The sequence below is a fragment of the Thalia democratica genome, chromosome 2 (assembly GCF_965202585.1).
Source record: "Thalia democratica chromosome 2, ktThaDemo2.hap1.1, whole genome shotgun sequence".
In the NCBI taxonomy this organism is placed as follows: domain Eukaryota; kingdom Metazoa; phylum Chordata; class Thaliacea; order Salpida; family Salpidae; genus Thalia; species Thalia democratica.
Window position 1 is genome coordinate 97,468,086 of NC_139166.1, and position 26,539 is coordinate 97,494,624.

The following is a 26,539-nucleotide window of genomic DNA, read 5'->3' on the forward strand; positions in this document are numbered from 1 at the left end:
CACACCACAGATACTTCTTAACGTCTTGTCTAGGACAAAATTGTTTATCAAAGTGATTAATGCGTCAGTTCTAAAGCAAAAGTGTAGCTTATTTCAACTGATAGTAATAACAACATGTTAATATATTCATACCACAATACTTAATTAAACAAACTTCTAATACTTATAATAAAAAATGCATTTATGATCATTTTTTGCAAAAATATTCAAATTTCTGCTATTACGACACTAGTAAATATTATGTTATGTTATGTTTTTTTTTACTTTACTCGAAACTTTTTTGAAATAAGATATAACTATCGTAAAAGATTGAATATATTAACGTAGTATAGGGCCCAATAACCGAAGGTTTTTTTAAATGTTAGTTCTTAGTACTAACTTTTTTTGTGGTTGTTTATTTAGCTACATATTCTTCTGACTTAACCATCAACCTAAAATCATTTGTCAACATGAGATCATTAAGTTTGTCATGCGCACATTCAAAACAATTGTATGCTTATAATCTAACTGCTTAAGTCCAAACCAACTTTGAATAACTCCAACCTGCGAATGAAACCAAGCCATACTTCACATTTATTTCGCAGTCCACTCTTGGCATAATCAATAAAGCTTCATTTGGCAATGTTAGACTTTTTGATGAACCAGAATTCTTTTCATGGTCAATTTTGTGTAGGTCCAGAAGCCTGCAAACTAACTCACATGATTCATCTAGCGTTCGAAAGTTCCTTTTTGAATTGTAAACTTTATCACAACCATAATAAGATGCTTTACAAGATAGATAAATAACATCTTGTTGAATTATGTAAATTAAATAAAAAATGAAAATTTATAACTTATAAACTAAAAATTAGCTAAGGCTCAATAGTTCTGCAATACTGTTTTCAAAATTGTTCTTTAATAGTCTTAGACAGTCTTTACTCACTTTAGTAAAAAAAAAATAATTTTTTGATGTGCTATGAAAAAGAATCTTTTAAACTACAAATGATGAACTAAATTTAAAAACCGATTTTATGGTGACTGAGTTTTTTTATAAATTTAGTCGGTAAGAAACTGCTTAAGCAGTACAAATACTTTGATGGAAGATTATCGGGGTTTAAAATATTTAACCCTTTTTACTTAAAGGTTTACGAAATGCAATTACAACTTTGGTCGTACGTCATTAATACTTTTACCGCTTAAAAAATTAAAAAAAATAGAATCTACAACAAAACTAATGTAATGAATATCTTAGTGCTATGCTATTCATTATATATAAACTACAAATATCTTGAATAGAAAAGACAAATTTAATTAACATTGAAAAATGAAGACAAGTACAAGTTATTTTTAAGATTTTAAAATAGAAGTTAAATTATGGTCAATAATTTAAATTAAACTGCTTTGTGCAGTAAAATTACAAACAGTTGAGCATAACTTTAGTAGAATTCAATTAAAAACTTTCTCAATATTATATTGAAACTTTAGTTTTGATATTAAATATTTTGATATATGATGCAATAATAACACACATTTTTTATTACTGGCTTGCAACCATTTCTGTGTTGTTGGGTCGCAGTTTTATATCTGAATTTGAGTTTTGGTATCAGTCCATTTACAGTTTATTTGAATTTGGATTCGTTACTTGTTGGACGCAAACTCCTATACTTTGATTTGAGTGTTGGTATCAATCCACTTACAGCTTATTTGATTTGGATTTGTTATTTGTTCAGACACAAACTCTATATTTGATTTTAAACAGTTTAATTTCAACTTAGCATTAAGTTCAAAATAAATTAACATTTTTTACTGCCTATTTGTACAACTTTATTAGGGGGTTATACTATTACATTGCTAATTATATTTGACTTTTTTGCTAATTATACAATCTTGTAAGGACTAATATTTATTTAAACTATTTTCTATAATTGACTAGTTTTCTAATTTTTTATATTGATAATTTTTATTGAATTTAAAGCTTAATAAGTTCATTATCTTTCATCGACTCTATTTATTAATTGAAAATATCTTAGTTTCAATTATACCTAACATGGACCCAAACTATAAACCCCCTTCTAGTCTAGATGTAGCAAAACTACCCTCTAGAAAACCTCCCCATAATTTAGCATAGACACTAATGTTTCCACCACCTCGGTGCACTCCCCCTGTAAAATTACAGATTATACATCACTAACTAGCTCATATGATAACAATTTAAAGTTAATAAGAAGTACAGAGGCTTTGTTAGTCAAAAAAAAAAACATTTTTATAATAAACTTCATTAGGTGAAACCCATAAGAATATTTTTATCAAAAAATAAATTGAACTTCAAATGTAAGTTATGATATGTTCTTATTAATTTTGAAAAATAAATAAAACTAAAATACGTTTTCATCATAACTATAATATGTAGTACATAACAACGTAAATTCGATAATCTTCAATCGAAAATTATATAAAATGCAGTGTAATTTACACTTAATGCCTAAGTTTTTATATTAAATTATTATCATTTGTGAACAGGCATTAAAATCAGATAGTCAGATATTAAAAACTTTTAAAAAACAAAAAAAAAATTTTTACAGTTTTGTACTATTTAATAAATCAAACTTATCAAAGCTTTAAGATTTATGTAACTTTAATATTTAAGCAAAAATAAACGTGAAAATTAATAAGACCAATATTAAGTTTGTAATTAATTTATATTATACAATAATATTATATAATTTCAAGCTTTTTTTTTAAATAAGTTTGTCATGCTTTTCTAAACAACTGTTAAAAATAACCTGAGCACTAGCTAAGCACAAGTTTTATCAAAGATGAATTTAAAACCACATTTTTGTGGTACAAATTCCTGGTGATAATTGAAAATGTAATTGCTAAAAATAAAATGATTGTATCGAAATATTCTCATCAAAAGTTTACGGGAATTTTGTTTATTAAGTATTTAGGCGCTTTAAAAAAATTTTGTGAGTGTTATAAACAGTTGTATGCAATCGAACTCCAGTTTGTTGTTTTTGTTTTGTGTATTGTAATCTACTGTAAATAGATTCTTATTTTTTGATTTTGATCAACATCATAACTTTAATTATAATCTGTGTCTGATTAATAGATTTTAGACTGTGAAGCGTAACTTTACAAACTTAAAAAAATAACGGCTTTTTGAAGTTTTCTATATATTGCACTTGGTCGTATTAGTACAGTTCAAGCAGTTTATAGTTGATGAAAAATAAAGTTACATTTTATACTGTAAAATAAAGGTACAATTTTTTATTATAACTGTTTTCATGAAGCTTTATTTTTTGTGCTAACGTTAGTAAGAAAATGAATAAGTTTCGTTATAAATCTGTAACAAAAAAGAGATAAAAACCTTAAGAATGTAACAAGCTTGTTTAACGAATTTTTAACACATTTAATTACTAATGTTGAACATGAAAATTCTAAAATTGTATTCGATTTTACAATTATAAGTTGTAGTTATTTTCTAATAGTATTTAGCATTATCTCATAGATGTTTGTACTGCAAAAAGCAGTTTTAAATTGTTTAAATTAACTAAAAATTATCAAGCATATGACTTATTACAGACGAAAACTTAATATTTTACTTTAAAAAAATGTTTACTAATTTTTTAAGCATTTAATGATCAAAAATGTGTAGTTTTGTAAACTTAGAACTTTGTAACAGGATATCAAGTTGCACTTGATTACTGTTTAGATTTGGTTGGAAGTTTTGAGCTAAAAGTTCATCCAAGCGTTAAGAGAAAGCTCGCAAGGTCAAGTTTTATACTGATGCAAGTATAATACAGTTGACAAAAAGAGAAAATAAAAAGCAGACCAGAAACCCTGATGCAACATTGAGTTAGGGAATGTTATATATAAGCTGATACAACAGACAGACGGAGAGATTCTAGCCACAGCCTGCTGAAGTAAACATGATAATGAAGAATAGACATTTATATTGTTTTGTTGTGTTTTATAAAGTATTTTTTGATTAGTATTAATTTTATAACTATTTCTTATTTACATTCTAAGTAGTTAAATTGTATTTTGTTTTATACATTCTTAAAGTATATTCTTGCTAGATTAAACCTTGTGTAAAGGTTTTGACCAAATTTAAAGTATTTTCTAAATTTGATGTTCTTTATTTATTTGTTAGTGTTTGCAATAATTCTTTATATAAAATATGTTAAGTCATGTCATGCCTAGTTTTATATAGAGTAGCCTAAGTATTATTAGTATCATTATTTAGTATAAGTTAAGTTTAGTATTAAAGGTACCTACATCTGTAGGATACAACTTTTTAAAGAAGTAACAAGCTTTGAGTGCTTTTGTAAAATTACAAAAATAAAACTAAATACTTGTATAAAATTTTATATTATTGATTATATAATTCTGACATTTGATTTATTTATAAAATTTACTTCTAATAATTTTAGATCAATTGTTTTTACCTTTTATTTTGGTAAGAAAATAAAAAGTTCCATCGAACATGAATTATATCTTTTTAAATAAACTATTTAGTGACGTGCTGCACTTTTTTCCGCGATATTTTCCAAAAAATTCTTAACTAATTTAACGATTTAGTTTTCTCGCCAGTATATACACCTAATATCACTAGGCAGTTGAGGTGCCATATATAGTAAAAACATGCCAGTTGCTTTATAAGTTAAAATATAAAAATAAAATATAGAGTCCTACTCGACGCCCAATATTAGAAAAAGAAAAATATTACTCCTATAAATTAAGTTTTGGTTTTCAGAAGGCACACACTAGTTAAACTGTGAAAATTTAAATGGTTAACTAACTAGCTAGGGTTGTATCTAACATTAAGCACAATATTGTTGTTGAATTCTACAAAATGGGCGACAAGTTTAAGTTTTTATAGGACTCAAATCAAAGTCACATTTTTTGTGGTGAAAATTAAATCAACAACCTTACTGTTTAAGTTTTCTAGGAATATAAATCAAATCATATTAAAATATAACGTTCGATATTTTGATGATAGTCACTAGTAAAACAAATACTTTTTAAATTGTTTTATAAAACTTATTTATTACTAATTAAGCAAGTTTGAGTTAAACTATATTATAAATATATTGTAAAGATTTAATTTTATTAACTATTTTATTTTGTTAACAGTATGGTTGTTAATCATTAAGACTGATAAATTTACTTTGTATCAGCATTTTATAGATTATTAGAATATGTAGTAAACACTATATCGTAACAGCTTCTCATTTTAAAATAAACCACAGAAAGCTGCCGCGTAACTTTGCATGCTAAATTAAAAAAATGTTTTAAAGCAGAGCAGGTATTTCCTAAACCGTTATCAAAAATATTCTTTGGCTGTAAAGCAAAATAAGTCGCTTCCTTTTATTCAAGATACCGTACATAAACTAGCTACTTACGCATTTACTTTTCGGAGCTCTTACTAGTAGTTACACCTGGTAAGCAAAGAAAGCAAAGATTTTCCATTTTTATTTGTACTATCGACTTTGAATCACTCTTATTTTTAATCTTCCCTCTGAACAAAGTTTAAAATATAGCGCCTTAAATGTTTAATTACCTATTTACTTTTTAAATTTGTCTTTATTTTTTCCATCTGATAGTCAATATCGTCCATAATTGGCCAATTTTAGAGAGCGTAATATAATTTCATGTTGGTTATTTTTTTTTAAGCCGCCGATTAAGCGGTACAAATACTTCCATCAGACTTTTAAGTTATTTATATTTTAAACTGAGTGTTGCGTACCAAAAACAAATATAATACTTTTGCTGTATGTGTTTCAATCGCAATTTTAGTACAAATTAATTTTCAATAACTTTTACTACTTTAACATTTAAACTACCGAGCCCCATATCAAAATTAGCAAATAAGTTAAACTGTGAACACTTTTGCTTTAGTGTTTTCATACTAAAATTTATAATAATAAAAACTTGGTCTGTAAACTTAATTAGATGCTTATGTAGTTAAATTTTGAAAATATAGTTATAAAATAGGTTCAAAATTTGTTTTAATCAAATTATAAACTTGACAAATTAGTAAATTGATTGAATCAAAAATTAAATAATGTTTATATTAATTTGATAACATACTAGGCTTCACGGCAAGTTTTTAACATAAATAAATTTCAAATGTTTATTAAAAATTCAATATTTAAGGTACGTTTAAACTAAAAAAAATTGAAACTAAATGACAAACTCAATTTATAAATACATCAGTGTTAAAATATTATATAATCATAATACATATTTTTTAGAAAATAAGCGTTTAATATGAGCTCTGAATTAATTATGTTTAATGGCTACTAAGAAATTTTTTAAGCATGTGGTGTACGACTCGATAACTAAAAGGTTTTTTTTGAAAACAAGGTCCTTAGATCAAACTTTTTGAGCGCTTTTTTTATCGTTCAATAAAATAATAATAATGTTTATTTATTGAAAACATAACAATATTAGAGAATAAGTTTTTATAATTATATTTATTATGTTTGTATAAAAATTTAACATGCAGTTTATGTCCGTCTTTAAAAAATTATAATACTAAGGTTTGAAATTCATCATTAAACATTTGAGTAATCAAAATCGAAATTGTTTTTTATAGTAGTTACATATTCGAAAAAGTGTTAAAACTTTATAATGTTTGAAGGTTTACTTTTACTTCTAGATTTTAAGTTTTCGTTACGAAATAACCGTTGTTTGTTGAAGTCTTAGTCAATTTTCAAAAAACTTAGTTTGAAATTTTATTACTATTTTAAAGTTTTATGAATATTTTCAGTTATAAAAATCAATGACGCAAGTAAACAAATTTCGTAATTAATTTTCACAAATTCCTTACAAAACTTGTGTCATTTATAAATGTTGACGTTAAAACTTTCGCTTCGATTTTGTACTGCGCAAAGCAGTTTATAAAATTTAAAAATAATAAATTAGCATTAGTCTAATAAAAGTTTAGAAAGTTTTAATAAGTTTTAATTATTTTATTTAATTATAGGAGTAATACAGCAACAACAACTATGTTTGAAGATTGTTTTGTAAAGTTATACAAAGTTGTGAACACTTAAAGATAATCTAAAACCTTTTACAAATTCAAATATTTTAAAAAATTGTTCCATAAGGGTTGATTAAATTATCAATTAATATTAATGTTTAAAGTATCTATAATCTGAATATATCTTTTAAATGAGTTGTTTTATAAACTTTTGTTAATACACAGTAATATTTTATAGAATGTTTAACTATTTAGACAATTGAATCTTAAGTTTGTTTAAACTATTTTTTCAAAATATTTATCCTTTTTGTAGAAACTTAAAGTATAAAATCAAATAAAGTTGATTTCCTAAAATTCTGTTATAACTTTCTGGTAAGTTGAACATTTTACGCATAAAAAAGCATATTTTTGTTAATAACTACAATCTTCAATAACTTAAAAGATTATGAAGTGATATTATAAGCCTGAACTGTAAACACATTGAGTTATAATTTTTTTTACCTCCCTATTTTTGAAGAAAACCTTTTTCATAATGTCATTTTAAGTTTGCTGGATTAATGTCGTTACGTCATTACCCTTTTTTGAGATAAAACCAATATTTTGTATAAAATACTAAATTTATGGTTAAAAATATACAAATTTGTTTTTGAATTGTGTTTCTATATTCAAAGCCATAGTGAGTTCTTTGTAGAACATAACTTTTGTAAAATGTTCAATCAAAAATTTTTAATATACAAAAAAACATTATATAGCTTTGATTTTTATTTAGAATTGTTAAAACGAATGTAAACTAACGTAGATAAACATTTATAATTAATAAGTCTATTCTAAATAAAATAACCTTTCTATAATGTAAACGTTTTGTAAAACGCATAAAGTTCAGTTCTTCTGAGAATAATATCATTTAAAAGTTTTTTAAGAAGTTTAGAATTTTTATACGTTTTTAAAGTTTTAACTTTTATAAGATTATATGGTGTTAAGATTTATTAAATTAATTTTATTGATTAGCCTTTAGGCAAGTTTTAAATGTTTTATTTTATGCACAGGGTATTTTTGTGGTTCTAACCAATTGTAAGTTTCTTTTGCTGAAAACTCATGCCGAATTTATAAGCACTATACTGTTGAATACTAGCTTAATATAAAAAATAATTTTGATCGGACTAGTTGCTCCATTTTTGATTAAACGTTATAAATTTTTTTAGGTTTAATTCCAACCCTAAGCTCTTTTTTTTTGTAGCAATATGTAGCTACAAAACATATGAAACAATAAGTGTAACAAAAACACAAAGTTTTCAAAGATTGTTTTTTTTTGGTAATAAAAAACGTTTTTTGCAAATAAAAAGTATATGTAAGTATTTAATATATATATTTAAAACAGCTTGCACTAACATTTACTTTAATAAAGTGACTAGTTTTTATTTATATTTTTAAACTTAACTTATAATAAAGTTTTGTTTTATATTTTACGTTGTTGCAAATTTATATTCGATATTGAGTATCAAAGATTAGTTTTATATTTAGCTCGTTGGTTTAAATTTAATCTAATTAAAATAAAAATACTTTGTGATTATATATTAGATTTAGACACTATATAGTGACATTAAATTTTGATAGACTGAAATATAATGATACTTCAAAACATAACTGAATGTTTTGGTAGCACGGCAGGTTTTTCACCTAAAATTGATTTTCTTTGTAAGTTGAAATGCGAATATTCTGAATTTTAAATTTTTGTTTAGAGAAATTTACTTGACAAGGGAATATTTTGCAGTAATATCATCTTATGTGTATTCTAAAAGATAACCATAATAATGTATAATAATAATAGTATATAACTAAAACGTTCTTATTTAACTGACCGAATAATTGTTCTTGCATCACAACTAAACTTATATGTTGAAAAACGTTTAAAGAAACTAGCTGGTTCCGAGAATTATAAGTTACTTAATTTAAAAGAAAACTTTGTTTATACAGAAAACCTCATGACTATTTTTACTACTTTTAAGTTCACATGTTAAAATGTTAGTATTTCTTTTAAATTAAAACTAATATAATTATAATTTATGAAAAATACAAGCAATACAGAAAGAAACTTTATGAGAATGATTGAAACTTTATCTACGTAAATATTTATTAGAAAAACATTTTATTTATTCAAATTATATACTTAATAAGTGGAATTAGAAGTCTATTTATAAAATAACATTCATAAAAAAAAATAGAATTTATAAAAATATTTTTAACATAATAATATTAAAAAGTATATTAATTTAATAAAAACTGTCGGAATAGAAGTAAATAGAAATTTTTGATATTATTAAAACTTGTGTATGAAAGTTAGCTTCTATTATAAGCAAAGCTTTAAAATTACAGAGAGCACTAAATAGGTTATTAGAAATATTATAAGATTTAAACACTTTTTGAACAAGCTTTCAATAAAAACTAAACATGGTTCTATAATTTTAAAGTAGTTTCTAATTTAAGATAAAAGTCCAATTAAGTTAGTCTTTATATTTAAAAAAGATGTTAATTATATAGCCAGCGGTCTTTTAACAACAATAATGTTTTAACTAGTTTTCTACCATCAAAATAAATTTGTAAATAAAGTAAAGATAGACTTTAAAACTTAAATTTAAGAGATTTTATATAGTAAAAATACTTAGTAAAACCAATTGTAAACTTCTTCGCACATTAAAAATACTTTAAATTTTATCGCTACTAAGTTATTTAAAATATAACTTTATTGATACAAGAAATGTATATAATACATGACATAATTCACATAATTTTAAAATAGTTAGTTCATAGTTTTTCTAAACTAAAACGTATACTATTTTACTTAACCATATTGATTACACTTAAAAGTAGCTTCTTACTAAATTAAATACAATTTATTAAAAAAAGTTTTGTTTATAATTGGTTTTTTCAACATTAAACACAAAAAAGTAAAACAACTGTAGATTCACAAAATCCATAAAGTTAAGTTTCTAGGTGTTATATATAAATATTAAGTTTAGTCCAACAGTTTTAATATAAAACTAATGAAAATGCTTATTTAAACTAATCTATTTGAAGAAAAATTTAAATTAACATAATTTGTGACCAAAAAACATAACTGCAGTTATTTGTTTGTATTTAGTATACATATAAAGTAAAAATAAAAGTGAAGAGTAGTTTAAACAATAAATACATAAACTAAATAGTTCTAATAAGTCTATAAAATAATATGCAAACATTAAACTTATAGTTATCATTAAACAAAACCATTATTTTCTAAAATCTCACCTAACAGGCGGGTGTTACAGGATATTTCATTTACTTTATATAGATTTATTGTCTGAAATTTTTTTTAACTGTTTTGAATTTTTTTTTTTTTAGTTAATGGTAATCCCGTAAAATTTTATTGAAATTCTATTATGCATAAAAATAATAAAAAATGTGGCTGGTGGTCATAAATTTATGTATCGAAATTCAGAGAACAGAAGTAAACAGATATAACTCAGCATACTTATAGTAAACTTAATAAATGCAAATGATTAAAACATTAAAAAACTAATAATAACTTATTAAGATTAAACACAAATGTTTAGCATAAACTGTTTAAACCTTTTAGAAGTTTTAACTCAAAATATTTGTCAAGAAAAATTTTGAATTATTTTAGCTATTTTTTCAACATCTTCATAATAAAAACTATAATCCTGCTGTTATTTTAAATAATTTATGCTGATATAAAATAAATAAAATAAATGAATACATTTTTTAAATAAAATTATGACTTTATATTAGTACACGAGCACAACATAAGTAAACTTACTATCAATCAAAACTTTAATTCTTTGTAAGTATATGCTTAAACTGTAAAAGATGTATTAGAACAAAATTATTTATTCATACTAATTTATAACCAGCTAAAAAGATTTTTATTTCAACCACGGTTGTTGTCGTAAAAATATCGTGAAGTGTATATATTAACATGAAAGTATACTAATATTTAATGTATATATTTTCATCAAAAATTGCAATGGTTTAAACGTCGTAAGAAGTTTCACGTATAAAGATAATTTAAATGAAGTTATATTGTTTTATATACCATTTCAAAAAGTATATAGAATCTTACTTACTTTTAAGTATTTAAAAGCTTTTTAATCTACTAATCTATTAAGCAAAATTGCTTGCAGATGGCTTTAAACAAGTAGATAGCTAATTATTTTAATAAAGATGTTTTTAGAAAAAGTTTTGAATTTGAAAGTTTAGTAAGAAACATGTTTTAAAACAAAACTTATGTTAACTTAAATTACCACATGTTTCTTTGTAGATTATACATGAATACACACAATTAATATATAATATTATTTAAACTCTATTTTATTTATGTAAATTCTTTAAAGCAGTTTTGATATTAGACCTTTAACGTTAATTTTGTTTTAATTATTATTAGATATTAAATAAATTATTTAAAAAAAGAAACAACTTACAATAGTTTTACAAAAAAAATTAACATAGAATAGAAACTGGTAACCACAATTAAAATTCTTAATTCAATAAAAATAAAAAAATACACACATAATTTATATTTTTACATCAAATTTCTGAAACTTTACATAGCATTGTATTGTCTCACAATAAAAACAATTTTTATTATTAATGCTACCTGACTATCATTTTGTCTTAAAAAAATTTAAAAAACTTTGAATAAAAATTAAAATTTTTACATTGTAAGTACTTCAGTGATATCTTCAACTTAAAATATAATTATTTAAAAACTGCTTTGTTTAGTATAAATATATCTGATAAGCTAAAGACTATTCTAGATGTATCATGGTTTTTATAGACATTTTACAAAACAAATACTGTTCCACTATATTTGTGTTATATTTTGTATTTGTAAAGTTAAATTTGGAAACAGTTTTAAAATGATTATACAATAATTAATTGAGCAAACAATTAAATTTAAAAACTTCACTCGATTTATGTAAATATAAAGAAATAATAATAATTATAATATAAAACAGAAATTTAGTAAAATTGAATTTAAATTGTTTTATAAAAAAGTTAATTTACAATTTATAACAATGTTGTTTAATCTTTATTTATTAAGTTACTTACATAAAGTTATTACATCAAAGTTAGTATAAAAGGATAACTCAAAGCAGTTTAAAAATTCGATTACTTACATGAAAAAAACAAAGTTGCTTATTAGAACTGTTCGTGAACGCTGTAAACAAAAATTATAAAATAAAAAAATAAGACATCAAAATTAGACAAATGGCTGTTCAATTGCGACAAGATGTAATCAGTTGTAAATGAATAGAGTTTAAATTTAAAGTTAAAACATTATAAGATAATTGACTTCAAAATTTTTTAATTTCGTAATTTTCGTAACTGCAAAACTTTTGTGTTGAAATAAATTTTAACAGACTAAATTGATCTGAGTAATAGTAGCTAATTTTTAATATTTTAAAATAGTATTTTTTAATAAAAAAGCACATGCCTGTTTTTAAACTTATTTTACGGTTAAAATCTTAGGATCTTAAGAATGATTTTGAACAATAACAACTATGTTTTTATTTTCTTGATTGAAAAAATACCTAGGAAAATAAATTTCGAATTTTGTGTTTTAGAAACATACGAATAATTGAAAAAAAAAATATTATGTTAAAATATTGAGTCAAAAATTATTATTTTCAGCTCAAAACAAAAAAATAAATAAAATCTATATAAAACCTACAAGAATCTATTATTTTTTTGAAAGCAACTTTATTTGACTAAAAAGCTTTAAAGACACTTTATTTAAGCCGTTAGGTAGAAATCGCAGATTATAACTGCTTTGCTTATAATTGAGATTAAAAACATTTAGTATGAACCTGATTTTGGCAGTAAAAATATTTAAAAATAGACCACTTATTGTCTCAATCAAGTTATAATGCAATATTAACGAACACATAAAACGTTTTCTTTGAATATTTTGCAGCTACGAAGTTAGAATTTCTTTATAACAAATTGTTTAAAAAGTAAAATGCATACATTAAAATTAAAAATTAAGTAAATTTACATATACATGGGTTACTTACATGAATCTAAAATTAAATTGTTTGTAAGTGCATTAGAAATTGTTTTATGTATTGAATTATTTGTTTTTGATTGAAGTTTTGTGTAAAAAGCTATGTCTGCATATTTAAAAAATAACATTTTCTTTTCTATATCAAGCACATTTCAACTAAAACGTCTTCTTAGAGGTTTTCAGCAAAAAAAAATTTTAAGAATAACTAACACCTTAACATATTAATTTTTAAGTGAGAGTAAGACCCTAGGAAAGTGTAAGTAAGAATATACTGTTGGACTTTTTCTCTAATACTAAACATTTTTATCACCAAAATTATTACTAAGATAAAAACTAACATTATTAGCAAAACAAACAGTAATGTTACTATTTTTAACACAAAATTAATACCACAATCATAAATAATGGTTTTAAGTTCAAAAAGAATAAAAAACATTTTATTGCAATATCAACAAATAAATTAAAAAATTTCAAAAAAATTTAAAACTACATATTCGACTTTAAAAACGGAGTTGTGTTAAAATTAATACAGAGTTAAAATTGTTACGTCACTACAAAGTTTCCAGACAATTTTTTGTTTTTAATATGATTCATAAATTAGATATTTAGTTCTAAACTTTTTAACTGAAGTTTTTCCTCACTTGTAAGGATATTATAATCTCTGGCTTGTTTAAGTCGAGAAGTTGAATTAATTAACTCAGCTATATCAACGCTTTTCCTCTAAAACTTGAAGTCTTGCAACATAATCATTTATTAGTTTGTATAACTATTCTAACTAGTAAGCCAGACAGAATAATGGTTAGTTGATTAGCCCAGCTTCGTTGTCAACGAATTGAATAAATTTAACCTATAACTATTCATAATAGTTTTTACATTCTATTCCACAAAGTAAACTGTAAAAATTAACATTAACTTCAACATAAAAAAATCGTGAACAAACTTTTAAATAAAAATAATACTTTATAGCAGTATTTCTTCCCTACACAATTATCTTAGAATACGAATATTATAAAGTACTTCATAGTAAGGTACAATATAAAATTATTTGTTTTAATTTTATCTGTTAAGCTTTAACCTAAGTAAACGAAAGGAAAAGTTTTCAAAATACAAATTTTATAATAAACAAAGTTTACTTTATAAAATAAATATTATAAATATAATACATAATGCACAACTTTAGAAAAGTTGTGAAACTCTTTTCTTATAACAAAATTGTTTGATCAAAAATTAGCAGATGCAATAAATTTCTTCAGTATTCGTACTGCGCAAAGTAGTTTAAAATAGAGTTAAAACCCCGTTTTAATTATAGTGTATCCTTTCTGATATACCATCTAAAAATAAAGCAATTGACTTTTTATTTTGAAGTTAATGGAATTAAATTATTATTAAGGTAGAAATATGATTAAACTCTCAACGAATATTTTTTTTTTTTATAAAATTTAACTTTTTAGTCACTTGAAAGTTTTCATAAAGAAAACTTAAATGCTTTGAGTAAAATATATTAAAAAATATTTAAGTAGACATTAATTAAAAAATATATAAGTATTAGTTATACAATCTACTTTTTCTAAAAACATAAAACTGATGTAACAAAACTAATCGTGTTTCGGTAGTATCTGTATTATCAAATAAGTAATTTATTCTTTATTTTTCTCAATAAATAGGAGTTTTACTTTTTAATGCCTTGGAAGCAAGTCTTAATTCAAAATAATTTCTATATAAACTGCATAGCGCAGTACAAATATGAAGATTTAGATGCCGCTGCTTATACTAAGCCTAGCATAGCTTTATAAAAAAGTTTTCAGAAAATATCAGAAATTTTGTTGTTTTGACATACCAATAACTACATATTAAATAATTTTTAGTTTTATAAACTATAAAGTCGAAAAAGAAAACTTTAATTATATTTAGTTTAATGCCTAAGGTGTATAAAACACTGTTATATAAATCTACAAGAATTTTTATTGACTTGTAAAAAGTTTCAGTTTTCCTAACAATTTTTTACATTTTAACCCGAGACTATTTTTAATCGAAGCATAATTTTTTTTCGTTCCATGTACTAAAAATTTTTACAGCTTATTTATTTTACCAGATTCATGGTGATTTAAGGAATTCCAACCATTTGAGTTTTAATTTCCAAAAAAATATTATGAAAAGTCTTAGTTGTAAAAAAATTGTAAATTTTGTCGTTACGTAATATCAAGAACTACATATTAAATTAAACTTGTATATTATAAACTATAAAGTCAAATAAAAAAGTCAATTATATTATTTTAATACATAAGGTTTTTAAAACACTTTAATATATCTAAAAAAAGCTTCACATACAGTTTGTTATAAAAAATCCGCTGTTATTTGTATTGTGTATAAATCAAGATGTTATAAAGATGATAAAGAACTATTTATAAGTTTGGTTAAACAGTTTAAAAAAATATTTTTTTAGCTGGTGCAAAACTTTAATGTGGTTAGTTTTTATTTTAGATTAACTATTTATATATTTACTAAACAGCATCTTAAACTAAGGTTTTTTTTTCTTTAATATTCACAAAAGAAAAGTAAAAAATTTTACAATGTAAATAACATACAAGAAATTAATTTAACAAATAAGATGACGTAATAACTATATTCCCAAAATTTATTTTGTTAATATTCTTATATATACCTTATTTCTTTTACAACTTCGTTTTGAAGTTATCCAGATTACATTTGTACTGCGTAAAGTAGTTTATATATGATAACAGTTTTTTGGAGTACAACTGTCTAGAGTATTTTACAGTATTCATTTAAGTAATATATTTTATCCTTATTATTATAAAGATTATTAATTTTTTTTTAAATTTTATACAAAATAGTTCAAAAAATTTACATTAACACAGTTAGAAGTATCTATATATACATAAGAAAATTTATGTACTTATTTGTTGTTTTTACTTAGTTTAATTATTTTACTCTAAGTAAAATATATTCACTTTTGAATACTGAATATACTTTATTACTTTAAGTTTTATATTTTAAAGTATATTCAATATAACTCTATAAAGTTTTTATAAAATTTTAATAGTTATTAGATTCAACACAGGCTTATCAGATTCATATTTATACTGCGCAAATCAGATTAGAAATAATTAAATTCAACAAAAACTTAACGAATTGACTAATACTGAATAAATCAACTGATTGTGTTAATTAATCTGTAAAACAAAGTTACTTGCTCCGGTTCAAGATTTACAAGAAAAGACCGTTAACCTACACTAATTTACATGTTTAAATTTTTTAAGACATATGATAGGTTGTATCAATAAATGAAAATGTTACTTAAAAAAGTTTCTTACGAGTAAAATACATTCGTAAGTTTTTCATTAATAAACTATTTGTATAGTATAAATCGTTCTGTTAAATTATATTAAACGTCGTATTTGTAAAAAAAAATAGTTTAAAACTGTTCAAAAATCATTCTTTGAAACTAAAAAATACATAACAATGTCATACAAGAATATTAATAGTCGTTATGACTTTTGAAAGTTCTTAGTTAGGTATATGTAAAACAGTCTACGATTAAAAAAAAAAAAAATAAATTCAACAAAATTTATTCTAATTCGTTAAAAAGTCAGTACATTTTTTGGGAACAAATATGATGTAACTTTATACGTCACAATTGTGTAACTGTTTAAGCAACTAATTTATCAATTATAAATTCCTTGTAACAGTTTAATTTTTTATTATTTGATTTAATATACTTTATTTAATTATGTTAACATTTGCATGTCTATGAAAATTAATAAACATTTGTTAGGATTATGGGTGCAATGTTTTAGTTAGACATATTCGTTTAAATCTTATAATTCTACTTTTTAAAATATTTCTATGACCTATTACATAACAGGCATTAAATTAGTGTATTAATAAAAATTGTAGATAAGAATAAAGTTTAAACATAAATAGTGCGGTAGTTCAGTTATTGTTTGTATTGAAACACTTTAATATAGTTTGAGAAGGTATAAACTCAAAATGAATGTTTTAAGTAAAGCATAACGGTTAAAATAGTTACGATTGTTAGAATAGACTTAATATTATGTGCTTGATTGTGACAATTTTCTTGATGTAATTTTATCTTTTACTTTTTGTTTATGTTGTTATACAAAAAAATACTTAAAAATCAAATTAACGGCTTTAATTAAAAACTTGCATGTTTAAGTTGAAAAAAAAAATATTTTATCTAAATTATTATTTTTTAATTAAATTATATCGACAGCAGATTAAATTTATACAAAACAAATAGTTATTTTTTAAATGAGTTAGATATAAACATCTAAAGTAAATACAACGTATTTAGTTTAAAAATAACAAAGATAAATATTTTACAACGTCTAAATTATATATTTTAACCTTTACAAACATTATTCTATATCTACTTTTTCTTTCACACAATCATCTAAAACCTTGTTGTTTTAAGTTAATTGTAAAAAATAGAATTTTTCAATGAAAATACAAAACTATTAAAAAAACTACTTAAAAATATAAATGAATTAACCTTGGCGTAAACTTTTATTTCGTTTTTTTTTTAACTTTATTTGGAATGCATAGTTACGATGAGTAGTTGTGTCTCTTAAATACTTAATGTTTTCGATCAAAGTCATCATAAATAAAATACTTCCCTACCATTACAACAGCTTTACATTCAAACTAAACTTTATGTTTATCAACAACAATTCTTTCAATCTTGAACAAAAAAAAGTTGACAACAACTCTTTCAACGTTAGTTCAAATGATAACGAAATGATAAACTACTGAAAAATATTTTTTCTTTAAAATTAAACTTTCTTAGAAATTATACTCTATAAGCATAAAATCCAAAATAAAATTTTGAAAAATTATTTCCTTATTGTTATGTCGTTTTATACTACATGAAAAACCATAGTATTAATAGTTGTATTGTCTTAACAAAACTGCCTTTAAAAAATATATAACAACATTTAATTTTTTATATTTCATCATTTTAGTTTCGTCACACTTTTAAGTATAAAGACTTTTAACATTAAAGTTAAGTATATTTAGCAAAAAATAAAGAAATATCTCTTAAAAATTCTATATCCGGTGAAATGTCATTAGAAATTTTTGTTAAGCATTTGTATAAAATTTCTCTATGAAACATAAAGTTTTTTACACGTAAAACTTGTAAAGACGTAGAAACTGAATTGTCTCAAAACTATTTATAAGACTAAGATTAATTTAGGTTGTAACTTTTATTGCGCACAACATTTCGTGTAACAAGTATTTGTACTGTGTAAAGCAGTTTAAATTGTTTATAACTATTGAATACTTAAGTTTTCAATTTATTCTACTTATTTAATTATTAACCAGGATATCTTCAAGTTTTTTTGCCAAAAGCATAACAATTTATACTACATTTAATTTAAATAATAATAATAATTAAAAGTTCTAATATTTATAATAGAGTTACTATGACTATTTTAACTTTTTTTTCTATAAACAACATAGTGACGTAGTATCTAAAATACTGAAGTTTTTCTTGCAACTGTTTAATATGATGGTAAAAAACTCATCAAGATAAAATTTGATGAATGATACAAAACAGAGATGCAAAAAAAAGCCTCCTGAGATTTCAACGTATTAGTACTGCCAAAAGCAGTTTGTAAGATTTGTTATTTGTATTAGATTAGAAGTAAAGTATTATATAAAATAGGGGACACTAAATCCACCCGCAATCAAAATCCACCCGCGATCAAAATCCACCCGATAAAAATCCACCCGATCAAAATCCACCCGATCAAAATCCACCCGAGTAAAAATCCACCCGATCAAAATCCACCCGGGTCAAAATCCACCCGATCAAAATCTACCCGGTTCGAAATCCTCCCGATCAAAATCCATCCGGGTCAAAATCCACCTGATCAAAATCCTCCGGAGTCTAAATCCAACCGTTCAAAATCAACCCGATCAAAATCAACCCGGTTCAAAATCAACCAGATTAAAATCAACCCTATCAAAATCCACCCGAGTCAAAATCCACCCGAGTTAAAATCCACCCGATCAAAATCCACCCGAGTCAAAATCCAACCGAGTCAAAATCCACCCGATCAAAATCCACCCGAGTCAAAATCTACCCGATCAAAATCCACCCGAGTCAAAATCTACCCGATCAAAATCCACCCGAGTCAAAATCCACCCGATCAAAATCCACCCTGGTCAAAATCCACCCGATCAAAATCTACCCGGTTCAAAATCCACCCGATCAAAATCCACCCGGGTCAAAATCATACCGATCAACATCCACCCGACTCAAAATCCTCCCGAGTCAAAATCCACCCGATCAAAATCAACCCGGTTCAAAATCAACCCGATTAAAATCAACCCGATCAAAATCCACCCGAGTCAAAATCCACCCGAGTTAAAATCCACCCGATCAAAATCCAACCGAGTCAAAATCTACCCGATCAAAATCCACCCGAGTCAAAATCCACCCGATCAAAATCCACCAAATCAAAATCCACCCGATCAAAATCCGTCCGAGTCAAAATCCACCCGATCAAAATCCACCCGGGTAAAAATCCACCCGATCAAAATCTACCCGGTTCAAAGTCCACCCGATCAAAATCCACCCGGGTCAAAATCCACCCGATCAAAATCCACCCGAGTCAAAATCCACCCGATTAAAATTCACCCGATCAAAATCCACCCAGATCAAAATCAACCCAATCAAAATCAACCCGGTTCAAAATCCACCCGATCAAAATCAACCCGAGTTCATTTTTTTTCGAAATAAGAATTAATTTCTAATAGAACTTTGTAACATTGAATAAAGTTATATGTTTAAACAACTATTGGTATGAAAAAGAGTAAGTATTTATAAAGAAAGAAATTTTAATTTATTTAATAAAAAAAAAATAAGTTAAACAATATAATTAAACAGCATTAAAAAAAATATTCATAGTAGCTTTACAAGCATTTAAAATGTTTATAATTTATTAATGTTAGTAGTGTTGGTGTTACTTTTAAAAAAAGAAGTTAAAAAAAAATAAATAAAAAATTACGCTCAGTTTTAATCAATTTAAACTTCCTTCTAATTTTATTTCCCAAAGTCAATCATAATTAAATAAAAATATTTACTAAGGATAACTCATAGTGTATTAAAATATCAAAACTATAGAAGTTTATAAATTAGAAGAATCTTTAATAACATTATTAAACTAAAGAAAATTACAAAAATCAAAAACCAAATAATGAAAATTTATGAAAATGTTAATAAAATGTTACAAAAAGAAAATAAAAATATTAATCTAAAGTTTTTGAGCTTTTTTTTTTGATGTAAAAAGTTTTGTGTTCTGTGCTTTACTTAAATTTCAAAATAGTATTACATACAATATTTTATTATATAAAAAATTTCAACCAACAGTGTTTATAAAAAATAAAATATAGGTAAAGAATTATATAAAATTGCTACGTGATAATAAAATAAAAATCCTTTGTTAAATTTGGAAAAACTATCACCTATTAATTATATTCTAAACATTATTTTTTCGACGTGGAAAAGACGTTAAAAAATATTTTTGGTGTGCGACTCGATAACTTTAAGGTATGTTCGTGCAAGAGGACATAGGACCAAATATTTTGAACGCTTTTATTTGTCGTTTAGTAAACAATTTATTGACGTTTCTTTTATTAGTAATTTTTAAAAACAGAACATAAATTTTAATATAAAAATACGAAAACTAATTTACTAAAATTATAAATGAGGAATATGTAAGAAATCAATAACTGTTTTAAAACAATTCTATTGTTTTCTATCTAATTTTTGTTACAAATATTTTTTAGTTATTTATTCTAATTTATACAATAATTTTAGCTGCTTTTATCTTTCAGGAAATATCAGGAAAAATTTAGGAAAAAGACAAAAACACTTTAATTCTAAAATTATGATAGATAAACTTATGTGTATTATCAGAGTTTTACTTTGGAAGTCTCCTTGCTGCAAACCTACTAAAAACCATACAAAAACTGCTTTTTAAAGTAGGGTGTTTGTTGAAAATTTCAATAGAAAAGTTTTGTAGTTTGAAAAAAAATATTTTATTAGTTTAATCATTTTGAAGACATAGAATATTAAGTAATATTGTATAATTAAAAAAAAGTTTGCAATTTTAGTCTGACTTTAAGAAATTTTAAATTAATTTTTTACCACTCAAAGGCTAATGAATATAAAGAAATTTGATAAATTTGAACAGACACAGGGTTGCCACACATTCAAGGAATTCAGGGAAACTCAGGGAATTTTCAAGATGAAAAAAATTTCAGAGAATCTCATGGAAAATCAGGGAATTTGATTTATTTTTAAAACTCAGGGAAGTTTTGATTTTCTAAAAAACTCAGGGAAGTTTTAAAATGAAAAAAACTCAGTAAATTTTTTGCATGATTTTTTAATGAGATTTAATTAATCTGGTTCAATATTTTGTTCAAGAAAATTAATTTTAATTACTTTTAAGTTCTTGTTTAGACATTTTTAAATTTTGTGGCTACTTTTTAAGGATTAAAAAAAACTCATGGAAGTTTAAGGTTACTCAGAGAAGTTTCTGATCACTCAGGGAAGACTTTTTGACTCAAAGAGTGGCAACCCTGCAGACAAAATGTGACGTATTTGTTTAAAAATTACTTAAAAGTTCTAAATTATTAAATTTTATACCTAAAAACAGTAAATTATAATTGATTGTCGTGTAATTGTGATTGAGATAATACAAGATTATTTTTTCTGGCACATCCTTTAGTTTTCTAAAAGTTTTAAATAGTCATATTTGTATAGTAAAACTTTAATTTATTTATCCTGACGTTGTTTAACTTTTATTAGCTCTTATAGTTATACTTATATCAAAAAACAACAGTTCCTTTAAAAGCTGCTTGCCGGCTGTAGCTATTCAAAATTATATTCAGTAATCAAAAAAACAAAAATATTTTTGTCAAAAATTCCTTATAATAAGCAAAAATACCAAATAACAACTTAAAAAACCTCACAAAATAAGTTCAATCTGTAGTACAGTTTTTATATTCTTAGGTCAATTTATAAGTGACAAAAATAGAAAATTTTAAAAGTGTTTTATAAATAAAACTTGTTTAAGATTAGTACTTTAGAGTGGTGAGATTTGTTTAAATGATACTTGATTTAAAAAGAAATTAATAAACAAGGTGCTTGTTTCGATTCGGTTGGATTTTGACTTTGGTTGATTTTGTGTCGGTAGGATTTTGACTCGGGTTGATTTTAACTCGGATGAATTTTGATCGGGTGATTTTGACTCGGGTGGATTTTGATCGGGTGGATTTTGATCGGGTGGATTTTAAACCGGGTGGATTTTGATCGGGTGGATTTTGAAACGGGTGGATTTTGATCGGGTGGATTTTGACTCGGGTTGATTTTGATCGGGTGGATTTTGAACCAGGTGGATTTTGACTCGGGTTGATTTTAACTCGGATGAATTTTGATCTGGTGGATTTTGACTCGGGTTGATTTTAACTCGGATGAATTTTAATCGGGTGGATTTTAAACCGGGTGGATTTTGATCGGGTGGATTTTGAAACGGGTGGATTTTGAACGGGTGGATTTTGATCGGATGGATTTTGAACCGGGTTGATTTTGATCGGGTGGATTTTGACTCGGGTTGATTTTGATCGGGTAGATTTTGTATACCATGAAATAGTAACAACAATGTCAAAATTTATTAAACATGTTTAAAAATATTGCAGCTAGTTTTTTTATAAAAAAATGTATATTTTCATACCAACAAAAATTATACGTCTGTAGATTATTGTTAATATAAAAACTTAATATCTAGCTTAAATTATACGTACGTAGAAGTTCTGTGTAAGGTGTTTTATAACTATTATCTTAAAACAAACATATTTTAAAGTGTTTAAAAAAACATCAATATTATAAAATAGCTAAGATTAAATTTTAGATTATTTAAAGTAAAATTGTTGATATATAATGTAACATATACTAAATATAACACTTTTAGTCGATTTAAGTCTACTTTAAGTGTTACTTTATTTATTTATTGAGTTTAATTAGTTTATAGTTCAATAGTAATAACAAAAATTATCAGCCTAATGTAAAACTTTATAAAGCCACTGCCTAAAATAAAATATTAAAAAGTAATTAACAAAAATCAAACCTTTTAATGCACATGACTAAAACCTAACCACAAAATAAAAATGTCTATAACTAAACTTTAAATAGTAGTTACAAAAAGTCAAAGTCTCAAAAGTCTTTAATAGGTACTTTTATCTATTCAAGCACTAAAAAGTACTTGTATAAAATCAAATTATTAAAAGTATTTGCTTAATTTCGAATTTTAAAATGTATTTGCCTAAAGACATTTAAAAAATAAACTAATCTAATTTTAACCTTTGAAACCTTAAAATCAAATTTTAAAAAGTAATTGTCTAAAATCAAATCTTTAAAAGAAGTTATCATAAATCAGACTTTTAAAAGCAGGTGCCTAAAATCAAACTTTATAAATAAGTGATAATAATTTAATGATATAATAATATGACTAGAAATGTGTTTATACTAAAAAAGACTACTCTTGTTTTGTCAAGTTGCTGTTGAAAAATGAAAGTTTTTCGCCGATCTTTGAAAGCAATCAATTACGTTTTTCCTCATGCAAATTACCATCTTCAGAAAATAATCTTACAGAATAGAAATCAGATGATAGTGCAGCAAAATATTTTCTTGCAAAGCTCGCAAGATGTGGACATTTTTTCTGGTCAAAGTTTCACAATTTTAAAACTTTATCCTCTTCAGTTTCTGCATTCAAATTCTCTGTAGCGAAAAAGCCCCTTATTTCTGCTTCAATTTCTTGACATGTATCCTGACAAGGTCTAATAAAAAGAACAAAGACGACAGACAGGAACAGATAGGTACCGTAACAGGTAACTATGCACTTTTTGACTCAATATTTCGAAAAAATATAATCACCAATAAGCTATAATTAGAAAAATCTTTCAATCATTAGTTGCCTAAGGTTATCCTATACGATAATAAACACAACATTTTAAAACTAACTAAACGATTTACTACTTCTATACAACTCAAAAATTTTAAACTGTTTACATGTCTTTATTTTAACGACGTGTTGAGATAGTAACTAAATTACTACTAATTTTTAAGCAATTTTTTTTTAAGTTCTAAATAATTTCTATATAAGCTACATAATAGTTTTCGCCAAAGAACTTTAATTTTACCGCCAAATCGCCAGTAAAAAATTTAATCAACTTTAATAGTTTATGAAATTTTTGTTTTAATATACTTTTGCACAAAGAGTCGCTTTTGCAGGGAGACTCTTTTGCACAAGCAATAAGTTTTGGACGGAGACATTTTTGCACGAGTTGTTATTATTATTTTTTTTAATTTTAAAATATTATTTTTTATTTATTTTCATATTATTTTTCTTTTTATTATCACTGCTACCTCTAACATTTACCCTCGGTCGGTAAATTGTTATTGTTGTTTATATTTTTATTATTTAAATTATATCATTTATTTTTTTTTTTATTTTTACTATTACCCCTAACCCTTACCCTCGGTAGATTGTTTTTTTTTTTTTATTATCGTTTTTTATAATAAGTTTTACTAGTTATTTTTTTTAAGCTTTTATTAGTAATTTTTTTATTTAGATTTTTACTATTACTGTTACTTCTAACTCTTATTTTCAGTCAGTAACTTTTTTCTTTTATTTTTATTTAGATATCTTTAGTTTTTTCTATTTTGTTGTTTTATGTTTATTTTTTCTGCATTTTTTACTCTCGTGAAAAATGTAACTCGTGCAAAATTTACCATCTATGCAAATTCGTCTTTGTGCTTTTTTGTTTCCTCGTGTAATTTGTGCCCTCGTGCAAACTTTGCTTCGTGCAAGTTTGGCTTCGTGCATTATTGTGCACTCGTGCAATTTTGATCTCCTGCAATTTAGACCTCTTGTGTAGTTTAAAATACTTGTGCAAATTAATAATCTCGTTTAATTTAGATTCGTTACCTATTTTTACAATAGAACAATGATTTGTTTCTTTTTTACAGCTTTTTCTTCTAATTTATTTCCGACTTAATTTGTTTTTACTGTATTCAGAGGATTGAACTTCTTGTTTTGTACAAATAACATTAGCTAACTTATAATAGAGTTGTCTTGTTGTTTCTACACAGAATATTTGGTTAATAAAACTTTTTTATTTTTTGATTAAATATTCTGCGATTTTTTAAAAATTTAGTTTGATTTCCCTATATTCATACTGACTTTATGTTATGAAAGTAAAATATTTTGTCCTTTTAATAGACATTAACTATTTAATAAACATTGGCTTTGCTCTACTATATAGAAATAAATAGCAAAATTTAGCAATGTTTTCTTTTACTAACTATATTTTAAAAGTAATACTGGTACCAAAAATATTTAAACAAACAACAGATAAAATTATTTCGGTAAAATTTTAAACTGCTTTGTGCAGTATTAATAAGAAGTGCATTCTCACCATGTAAACTTTGTCATTTATTTTGATTATTTATACAAAAAATAAATAAGAGTTAATGTGATTTAAGATGTTACGTAACCAATAAGTTTAATTTTAAAAAAATTTTTCTAAGCAACTTTGAATTAATTTTCATTTTTAAATTACAATTATTTTGTTCTTCTGTTTTATACATTTAAATTTATAGGAGCATAGTTTGATGGTGCTTAAAGTTTTTTATTAAATATGATAGAACGATTATTACAAGTAATAATTTTAATAGTATTAAACTGGTTCAAACTTAAGACCGTAAAAAATTTTACAAAACAATATATTTTTAGGAAACTACCAGTAAACTTTACTATTAAATGATAAAAAAAAGATTTAAGTTTTCTACTTAACATATAGATAAAATAAACGAAATTTTAACTGAGTAGAACATTAAAATATACTGTTCAATTTTTTTTTAATTATAAGCTTTAAAACTTTAAAACTTTATATTCTAGTATTTTCCAAAATATTTTTTCTAAAAGTCCTAATAGTTACTAAGGAGGAGTGACTAGTCTTTTTAGTCATTTTGTACAAAATTAAAAAAAAAACTCAACCACTTTCGGAGGATAGTTTGTAAAACTTATATTTTGCTTAATTTTGATATAATTTTCTAGTTACACTGTTGAATTTTTTAATTAAAATATTTAAAATTTACTTTTCTATTATACTATAGTGAATAATATGTGTTGTTTATAGCATCTATAATAACATTGAATTATAGATAATAACAATAAAATATTTTCAGTAATTTATTATGCAAGTCTGAATTTTTACCTAAACTTTATATTAATTTTATTACCGAAACAACGTTGAAATTTTAAGTAAGATCTATATTTTGTTAACAATATGTCATTCAAATAAAGATCTTATTGTTTAACATTAGTTATAGCTATTATAAAATAATAGAATTATCCTTTTTTCTGTCTATCAATTATAACATAGGTTAAATGAAGTTATAT